Here is a 10,617-nt window from a genome sequence, read left to right on the forward strand (position 1 = left end):
TGTTCAAACAAAGCAAGAGCAGCCACTTTGCGGAAAGCTATTCACATTTAAGAAGACTGACAAATTGTTTGTGTGCACCATTAGGTCTAGTTTCTGCAATAGTTGCCAGATTTCCTGTCCCGCTAATAAGATATATTAACTCCTTAAATGCTGGCTCTGAATTCATGAAAAATTCAAGTAACTCCAGCAAATTTTTAATTTACCTATAATTTCCTTTTTTGAAATAAACTGAAAAAATAGAAAAGAAAAATTTCTGTTATATCAAATTTTGTGAGAAAGAAAGCTCAAGAGAAAAAAAAAAATCAACATTTTTTTTTTCATACTGGACAGATACAAATTCAGAATGTGAATATGCTTTCCAAATGGGATTTTTCAAGATGTGACAAATTCACATTAATCCTTGTTTTTAAAAAATGCATTTAATTAACCTATTTAAGGATTACTTGTTTAGGTGAAACACAGCAGTGAAAATACTAAAGTATTTGATGAACTATTTAATCTAACATGAGTTTAACATTCTTCCATATTGACTACAAATATATTACAAAATGGTTCAGAATTCAGATATTTAACTTAATGTAAATATATAACAAAAATGTAAAACAGATATCAGTTACACAGAAAAGTTTAATTTGGGGTCTTAAACAGTACGCGTGAAGCTCTGACATGAAGAACAATTCATGAATGCCAAGGGGAAAAATAAAGGAGCATTAAGGATCTAGAAAAAATTGTGGGATGCTAAGAATAAAAATTATATCTGACAGTTAAAAAGAATGAAATTTAGTCAACAACATACTGAAGTGCGGAGTGAAACGCAGATAGAGAAATCACTAAAGGAGTTCTGTACTTCTAAACTGCCCTTGAACTGCTGGGCTAAAGAGAGATTGTGCAGCCAACAGCACACTGTTCACTGCTACATTTATACCATTACTAAAGAAAAGTGAGTTAGTATCATATCTTGATATAACCATCAAGCACTTGTGCATCTTTTGGCAGGAGAATCATTCTGTCTATGATTGTTATTGTGTAGTTTTAAATGGAGTAGTCAACCAGCTGTTATATATTTTATACACTGAAGGCCATGTTTCCTTTGAAATTCATAGTTTTAATCTCAACTGAAGTCTGTATTGCTGTGCGCCAAGATCAAAAGGATTAGGCAAACTTGTACAATTACCCTTCTTTTCAGAGAGACAATTTTTTTCTAATGTTTAAAATAGTCCTATACGCTGACATTTTATCCAACTATTTTCTTTAGACCTACAGAACATTAAAACATTTAATTAACATTTCAACCTTAGGTCACTCTTAATCTAAAATCTAGGAATTCACAATGTACAGATATGTTAAACTAGCTATAGTGTAACACACTTAGGGAGATGGAGCTTTTTTAAAAAATCTAATAAGGAACGCTAGAGAACAATTAAAATTAGAGGATAGATATACCCATCTAATTTATCATTTGCTTACACTTTGCATGCCCTGGTTCAGAAAGCAATTCACAATACTTATAATAATGAATAGGTATCAATATAAAATAAATTTAACATAAGTATGGCAATGCAAAACAAAGAGTAAGAAGTACATAAAAATTGTGCCATGAAATTCTGTAGACTTGTTAGAGGTATGCCATGTATTTGACATTAAGCTTTCTAACAGCAACATAAAGAAAAAATAAGAACACTTATAGGAGTCAAAAGTGAATATAATGTAAAAACAAACCAGATGGCCCAGAAAAACACATTATTTCTATTCCTGAGATAAGAAATTCCTCCCGTGGCAATATGATGGAATCCAGGTATGTGCCTCTCAGAGGGACTGACTTAATCCTGGGGTAGATCTGAAGTATGAACAAATGGAGAGACTACATATTCTTCAGGCAATCCTGCATAAATAGTATTTCTCTTAGGTAAGGCATCGGATGGTAAATTCTAGATTACATTCTATGACAAGTACCTGGAATGCAGCCATTTTACTTTGTCAGTAAATGCAGAGCCACATGCTTCAGCAACAGCTGAACTGAGTCATAGGACTAAAAATCTCTTTAAGATGTGAGCAAACAAATGCCTGTGCGAAAGACACAGCGATTCTCTATGGGAGGTAAGCCCACCTTCACTTGGAAGGGGTAGCTGTCTTCCTTAAGACCAGTTCAAGACTTTGCTCTGAAAGAAATTCTGGATAAACTTTCCCACATGGATAAATGGCAACAGAAGCTTCTAAATACCAATCATGATGCTCAAATACATATCGATGTTAAAATGTTTTAAACTACTGTACTCAATGCTCAACCCTTTAGAAAGAATTAGTAAAGTGTCCCTAGAAAATTAATTTGAGGTATTCTAAATGGCTGTAATGTTCTCTAAGATAAACTAGTTATAAAAATACATACTTAAGAAAATAAAATACTAATCTAAAATTCTTAGTTATCTGCCTAAGTATAGGAAATAAAAGAATAGATTTCCTCTTCAACAATCATAGAAAAATGTATTAATTTGCCGTTGGAACTGCTGGAGGTTTTAATTTTATAGTTGTTTATTAAAAGAAAAACAAAACCAAAAAAATTTAATCCCTTCCCATTTGCTTATCCACATAGATCTGATAAATACTAGCAGTCTCTTGCCTTTGAAGATGGCCAGACCAGAATCCCTACTTATTGCCAGATGTAGTTTAATCCCACAGGGACTTCAGATAAAAACAAGGAGCTGTCTTCATGGCACCAATGATTCCCTGAACTGACTGCCATAAACTTATATTGGCAAATCAAAATTCTTGGCAAAATAGAACACTTATTATATCACCACTTCCAAGAATATCCAATAAAGAAAAATGTGAACTAAAGAATATGGATGCAAATGTTGAATATTTTTTTTAAAGCACTGACAAGCTCAGCCAGAGAATTACATCTGTACTTACTTTGTGTGTTCAATTGTATACATGTACATTACGTAGGGAAAGTCTCTTTTCATTCTGCAACTTTTGATTACTATCAGCAGCTCTGTCATCCATTCAATCAACAAACCTTTATAAGGTTTACTTATAAAGGTTTTACTATCAGTTCTGTTCTAGGTTCTAGGGAAAATGAGATGAAATATCCCTTTGGAGAGTAAGGAGGTAAAAAGTCATCTCTAAGATGATTGTAGGGCTTCCCTGGTGGCTCAAATGGTGAACAATCTGCCTGCAATTCGGGAGACCCAGGTTCAATCCCTGGGTTGGGAAGATCCCCTGGAGAAGGAAATGGCAACCCAGTGCAGTACTCCTGCCTGGAGAACCCCATGGACAAAGGAGCCTGGCAGGCTACAGTTCACGGGGTCGCAAGGAGTAGGACATGACGGAGCAACTAACTTTCACTTTTTTCAAGATGATTGTAATAGCTTATGTGAGAGGTACTGAGAACCCTGATCAAGAAGTTAGCAGCAGGAGTGAAGAAGAGGGACAGATTTCACAAAGATTTAAGATGTAAGTTCAAAGCTAGTGGAGGTGATGGAATTCCAGTTGAGCTATTTCAAATCCTAAAAGATGATGATATGAAAGTGCTGCACTCAATATGTCAGCAAATTTGGAAAACTCAGCAGTGGCCACAGGACTGGAAAAGGTCAGTTTTCATTCAAATCCCAAAGAAAGGCAATGCCAAAGAATGCTCAAACTACCACACAATTGCATGCATCTCACACACTAGTAAAATAATGCTCAAAATTCTCCAAGCCAGGCTTCAGCAATACACGAACAGTGAACTTCCAGATGTTCAAGCTGGTTTTAGAAAAGGCAGAGGAACCAGAGATCAAATTGCCAACATCTGCTGGATCATCAAAAAAGCAAGCGAGTTCTAGAAAAACATCTATTTCTGCTCTATTGACTATGCCAAGCCTTTGACGGTGTGGATCACAATAAACTGTGGAAAATTCTGAAAGAGATGGGAATACCAGACCACCTGACCTGCCTCTTGAGAAACCTGTATGCAGGTCAGGAAGAAACAGTTAGAACTGGACATGGAGCAACAGACTGGTTCCAAATACAAAAAGGAGTATGTCAAGGCTGTATATTGTCACCTTGCTTATTTAACTTATATGCAGAGTACATCATGGGAAACGCTGGGCTGGAGGAAGCACAAGCTGGAATCAGGATTGCTGGGAGAAATATCAATAACCTCACATAGGCAGATGACACCACTCTTATGGCAGAAAGTGAAGAAGGACTAAAGAGCCTCTTGATGAACGTGAAAGAGGAGAGTGAAAATGTTGGCTTAAAGCTCAACATTCAGAAAACTAAGATCATGGCATCTAGTCCTGTCACTTCATGGCAAATAGATGGGAAAACAGTGGAAACAATGAAAGACTATTTTTGGAGGCTCCAAAATCACTGCAGATGCTGATTGTAGTCATGAAATTAAAAGACACTTCCTTCTTGGAAGGAAAGTTATGACTAACATAGATAGCATATTAAAAAGCAGAGACATTACTTTGCCAACAAAGGTCCGTCTAGTCAAGGCTATGGTTTTTCCAGTGGTCACGTATGGATGTGAGAGTTGGACGGTGAAGAAAGCTGAGTGCCAAAGAACTGATGCTTTTGAACTGTGGTGTTGGAGAAGACTCTTGAGAGTCCCTTGGACTGCAAGGAGATCCAACCAGTCAATCCTAAAGTAAATCAATCCTGGGTGTTCATTGGAAGGACTGATGCTGAAGCTGAAACTCCAATACTTTGGCCACCTCATGTGAAGAGTTGACTCATTGGAAAAGACCCTGATGCTGGGAAGGATTGGGGGCAGGAGGAGAAGGGGACGACAGAGGATGAGATGGTTGGATGGCATCACCGACTCGATGGGCATGAGTTTGAATAAACTCTGGGAGTTGGTGATGGACAGGGAGGCCTGGCGTGCTGTGGTTCATGGGGTCGCAAAGAGTCGTACACGACTGAGCAACTAAACTGAACTGAACTAAGATGTAAGTTATTACTTATTTCTCCAACTGATTACCACTGTGAGAGGTGAAAGGTGACACACAGATTTCAATTTGGACCTTGATCATATTGGAGAAGTAATAGTTTACATGGTAAAAAATTAATTCAGTTTTGAACTTAGTATTGATATTTTGAACTTTCTTTTATAGATTTGAATTTAACCCTAAGCCTTTCTTGGATGTAAATCTGCTAACTATAATAGAAATTTGCATACTGTTTCAATATTAAAATATGTCCATGTTCAGTACTGAGATGTCTGAGCCAAAAAAATTCTAGGCAACAAAATAACCATCAGATATTATACCAGTGATGTCCAGCAGGAATATAATGCAAGCCAGATACGTAGTTTAAAATGTTTTAGTAGCTGTATTTTAAAAAATAGGAAAAATTTATTTTTAATTTCATATATTTAATCAAAAATATCATTTAAACATATAATCAATATATAATTATTTTGCATTAAATCTTAGAAATCTGGTATACATCTTATGCATACAGCACATCTCAATTCAGACTAGCCACATTTCAAGTGATCAGTAGCCACATATGACTAGTGGTTACAACCCTGGGCAGTAAAGCTTTATTCAGTTCCAAGTATTGACTCTGCATTCAGATTTTCACAGCGTTTTTATATAAGAGTGAATTCAGGAATTAACAATATTTAACACTTAAAAAAGTACAGCTTCTCCTACTTAAAAAAAGATAAACTTTACAAAGCAAAAAAGCACCTGCAGCAGACGATAAGATGACTTTTGATACAGTTTTGAAGTGGTTGTTACAATTCTCAGTGCCACAAAGAATGGCTATATTTTACGGCATGACAGCAGAGATATAATATCTTCAATTGTGAAACAGATGTAATATTCTGCAATGTCTATTATTCAGCCATTTATAAACAGCTGAAGAAATGTGGCAGCATTCAAAACATGGCACTATGAATACTCTAACAATAAAAGTAAAGGGCTAACATTACCAATTATGATTATCTGCAAACTCTCCATCCTTGAAAGTTCGTAGTTAGAATTCTAACATACTATCTACTCAGCTGTGTCACCAATGTACTTTAAGAACTAACATATAGCCACAGACTACAATTTAGTATAGGAAACACAATGTTTGCTGAAAATCAGTTAATTTGAGGTGAGTAGACAATGTGGATGCATTCATAAACCTCATAAATATCTCACTTCAGATGACACTAGCCTCTGTTTGCCCACTCCTAGAAATCCCATAACATCTATAGGAACAGTCTATGATTCTCTGAATCACAATAAACTGTAGGTCTGACTCTTTCTGAATCATTGATGGAAAATGACTAGTAAGTAGGATCAGTTCAGTTCAGTTCAGTTGCTCAGTCGTATACGACTCTTTGCGACCCCATGAACCGCAGCACGCCAGGCCTCTCTGTCCATCACCAATTCCCGGAGTTTATTCAAACTCATGTCCATCGAGTCGGTGATGCCATCCAACCATCTCATCCTCTGTCGTCCCCTTCTCCTCCTGCCCCCAATCCTTCCCAGCATCAGGGTCTTTTCCAATGAGTCAACTCTTCACATGAGGTGGCCAAAGTATTGGAGTTTCAGCTTCAGCATCAGTCCTTCCAATGAACACCCAGGATTGATTTACTTTAGGATTGACTGGTTGGATCTCCTTGCAGTCCAAGGGACTCTCAAGAGTCTTCTCCAACACCACAGTTCAAAAGCATCAGTTCTTTGGCACTCAGCTTTCTTCACCGTCCAACTCTCACATCCATACATGACCACTGGAAAAACCATAGCCTTGACTAGACGGACCTTTGTTGGCAAAGCAATGTCTCTGCTTTTTAATATGTTGTCTAGGTTGGTCATAACTATCCTTCCAAGGAGGAAGCGTCTTTTAATTTCATGGCTGCGATCACCATCTGCAGTGATTTTGGAGCCCAAAAAATAAAGTATGACACTGTTTCCCCATCTATTTGCCATGAAGTGACGGGACCGGATGCCATGATCTTAGTTTTCTGAATGTTGAGCTTTAAGCCAACATTTTCACTCTCCTCTTTCACTTTCATCAAGAGGCTTTTTAGTTCCTCCTCACTTTCTGCCATAAGGGTGGTGTCATCTGCCTATCTGAGGTTACTGATATTTCTCCCTGTAATCTTGATTCCAGCTTGTGCTTCCTCCAGCCCAGCATTTCCCATGATGTACTCTGCATACAAGTTAAATAAGCAGGGTGACAATATACAGCCTTGACATACTCCTTTTCCTATTTGGAACCAGTCTGTTGTTCCATGTCCAGTTCTAACTGTTGCTTCCTGACCAGTCTTGTTTAATTATTTTTAGGTAGCCATGAATACGCAGAGAATATGAGATCAACAATGTAAATGGCTTGAAAGAATCAAGTAAATTTGTTACTTATGCTTACTTACCTCACTTTCACTTCTTAAGTAATCTCTCATCTGTCGTTTATAGGTACACCACCAAAAATATTTTTGTTGAAATCACCACCTCCATCTGTCTGAAGCCTACGGAGGATGCTCATCACTTCACCTCTCAGCACTATGGCACTTAGGTCTCTAACTCTATCTTCTCTAAGCTTCCCTGATAACATCGCTCCAGATTTTCTTTCTGCGTTTCTGATTCTCCTTCTCACTTTTTAATGGAAGGCCATTCTCACCTGTCGACATCGTCAGTGTTCGTTATCGTCATGGTTCAGTCCCAGGCCCTTGTTTCTGATTTAACTCAGACCAGATGAGCCAGACTTCCGCTGCTGCAACTGACTATCATGACCATCTCCAGGGTCTCAAGCCCAAAACGTCAGCCTCAGGTAATGCAAACATTATATATAATATACATAATATATATAACATACATATTACATATTATACATACATACATATATATATATATATATATAAAATGAAGAATTGTTTCTCTTAAACTTGCTGTCTTGCTTGCTCTTCTGGTGATGGATGTAAACCTTCCTCCAGTTAACTAATTCAGAAACGGGGCAGTCATCTGGACAGCTTTTTCTTCTCCCTCTGAAACATTATCTACTCAGATAACAAACCTTCCAAGTATCTTCAAATTTGTTTTTTCTTCTACCGTGACTATCTTCAGTTCCATGCTTCATTATTTCTTGGCTTAATTATTCTAACACTATCCAAACTGTTCTCTTTCTCTCTAAAATCCCCCTCCCCTCATTCAATTCCAATCTAAAACCTGACCAAGTCACTACTCTCCTTAAAACTTTCTAGTGGTTCTCCTTTCTCTAAAGCAGTGGATCTCCAACTTGAACAGCCACTAAGATCACCTAGAGGACTTGTTAAAACACAGATTGCTGGGCGCCTGCCCACACAGTTTGTTTCTATAGCTTTCAAGCTGAGCCCAAGATTTGCCTTTCTAACAAGTTCTCAGGTAAGACTGATGCTCCTGGTTTGGCAACCACCTTGTGGGCACCACTATCCAAAGATAAAAGTCCATCTGACTTACAAGACATTACGGATTGTTCATATACTCTGCCTCCAGTCTTATCTCTCCATGGGTACCACTCACAGTCTCTTGCACACATACTGGAGTCTACCTTCTGAGTTAAGCTGAGTGCACATACTGTACTGTAATAACAAGATCTTTGTTCATGCTGCTTTGTATCTCTGTAACCCCTTTCTGTCATCCTGCTCCCTCCTTGATGAACTACTACTCATTGTTAAAGACTAAAATCAAATGTAATTTCCTTGGGTTAAGCATTGTCCAACCTTGCCAAGGTAGTAAAATAAGGCATTTCCCTTGGGCTGCAGAGTAAAAAAAAAAAACAATTATAACTAGGTATGGTGAGAGCTGTTAACTAGATTTGGGGCAATCATTTCATAATACACAAATATTGAATCATTTTGTTGAATACTGGAAGTAATGTTATACATCAATAATATCTTAATAAAATTACTATTAAAAATGTATACACACAAACAAAATATTAAATGCTTTAATCGTAGCCTGTGCTTTTTCTTTATGGTATATACCACAGGTATTATATTATTTGTTATATGATATATTATCACAAGTTATATATTTATTTTTTTAGTTTCTTATTTACCATTCATCTCCCTCACTGAACAATATGGCGCAAAAGGGCAGGCAATATGCTGTCTTTCTCACTGCTATATTCCAAAGACTAATAAGTTGTAGGCACTCACTAAATATTTGTTGAATGAATAAATAAACACATCACTTAATCTATTTCTCTAATTAGTTCCCGCCATATCTATTTGATCTTCACAACGTCAGCCCCAAAGGGCAGGTGTCATCTTCTTCCAATTTTGTGATCACAGACCTAATTATCCAGTAGGCCCCTAATAAATGTCTGCTGAATGAATGAATGGCCTTTAAGAAATTCTTGTGATTTAGCACAATTCAGCATCTATGCTGAGGGACTATGATCTTAAGCATTGTATAAGAAGCATGAAATTAACCAGAGAAACTCTATCCAGTTGATACTGTGCTAATTTGGTAGAGTTTTAGAAAATGTGAAGAATTTCTGTGATTACTAGCTATTACAAATGATTTGTCTATAGTGAACCACAGAATCAAATTTGGGACAGGCTGATTACATGGAAAAAAAGAAAAAGTGAAGTATATATTACAGTATCATCTTTCATGTTTTCTTTTTTCCTGAACAATGTCAGGAAGATGGATGCAAATGAAGTCATTCATAAACTTGACAAGGCCTCTAGAAAGCCAACATATTATGCAAGGAAAAGGCATCTGTAGGTCAACTTGTAAGAAATTTACTACCAACTAAAAAACATTATAATTACACTAGCACTTAACATTTAGTGATTGCTTATAATGTGTCCAGTTTTATGTTAAATGTTTTACATGGATTATTTTATTTAATCTTCATAGCAATCCTATGAGATAAGCACTACATTTTAAAAACTGTTTTACCAAAGAAGTTAAGAATGCTAAGTAAATAGACTAATGTCACACAGCTAGTAAATGTCAGAGTTGCAACCTGAACCGAGATCTGATTCCTGAAGCCATATTAGTACACATCCTTCTGAAAAATTCTGAAACAGAATGGTATATGCCAAAGTTGCACTATTCTAAAAATACGAAACCTTTAATACTAAGAATTATTTTTAGTGGGTTTCACCCAATACCACTGGGTAACACTAGTATTTTTTAAATTAATTTATTTTAATTGGAGGATAATTACAATACTGTGATGTCTCTTGCCACACATCAACATGAATCAGCCATGGGTAGGTATGGTATGTGTTCCCCCACCCTGAACCACACCCTTTCACCTCCCTCGTCACCCCATTCCTCTGGGTTGTCCCAGAGCACCAGCTTTGGAGGCCCTGTTTTAAGCATTGATCTTGCACTGGTCATCTATTCTGCATGTGGTAATGTATATGCTGCAGTGCTGTTCTCTCAAATCATCCCACCCTCGCCTTCTCTGAGTCCAAAAGTCTGTTCTTTACCTCTGTGTCTCTTTTGCTGCCCTGTATCTAGGATTGTCTTGGTAACATTAATATTAAGTATTGCTGAGTATACACCAAATCTGATGTGCCATGTCAACCCAAAGGCTTTATTTACAGATTTTACTGTTCTTTCAATTGGTTTTCATTTTTACACTTGCTTTTCAAAACTAATACTTTACAGTTTATTTTTCTACCTTCCTCACTAGTAG

General features: G+C 36.9%; 1 protein-coding gene across 12 annotated transcripts in view; it reads right to left on the reverse strand.

Moving 5' to 3' along the window:
- Positions 1–10,617, reverse strand: part of LRBA (LPS responsive beige-like anchor protein) — an 803,036-nt gene that overhangs the window by 84,413 nt on the left and 708,006 nt on the right. The window lies entirely within an intron of this gene.

This window comes from Giraffa tippelskirchi, chromosome 11, assembly GCF_054371585.1.
Source record: "Giraffa tippelskirchi isolate mGirTip1 chromosome 11, T2T-mGirTip1v1.2.pri, whole genome shotgun sequence".
Classification (NCBI taxonomy): domain Eukaryota; kingdom Metazoa; phylum Chordata; class Mammalia; order Artiodactyla; family Giraffidae; genus Giraffa; species Giraffa tippelskirchi.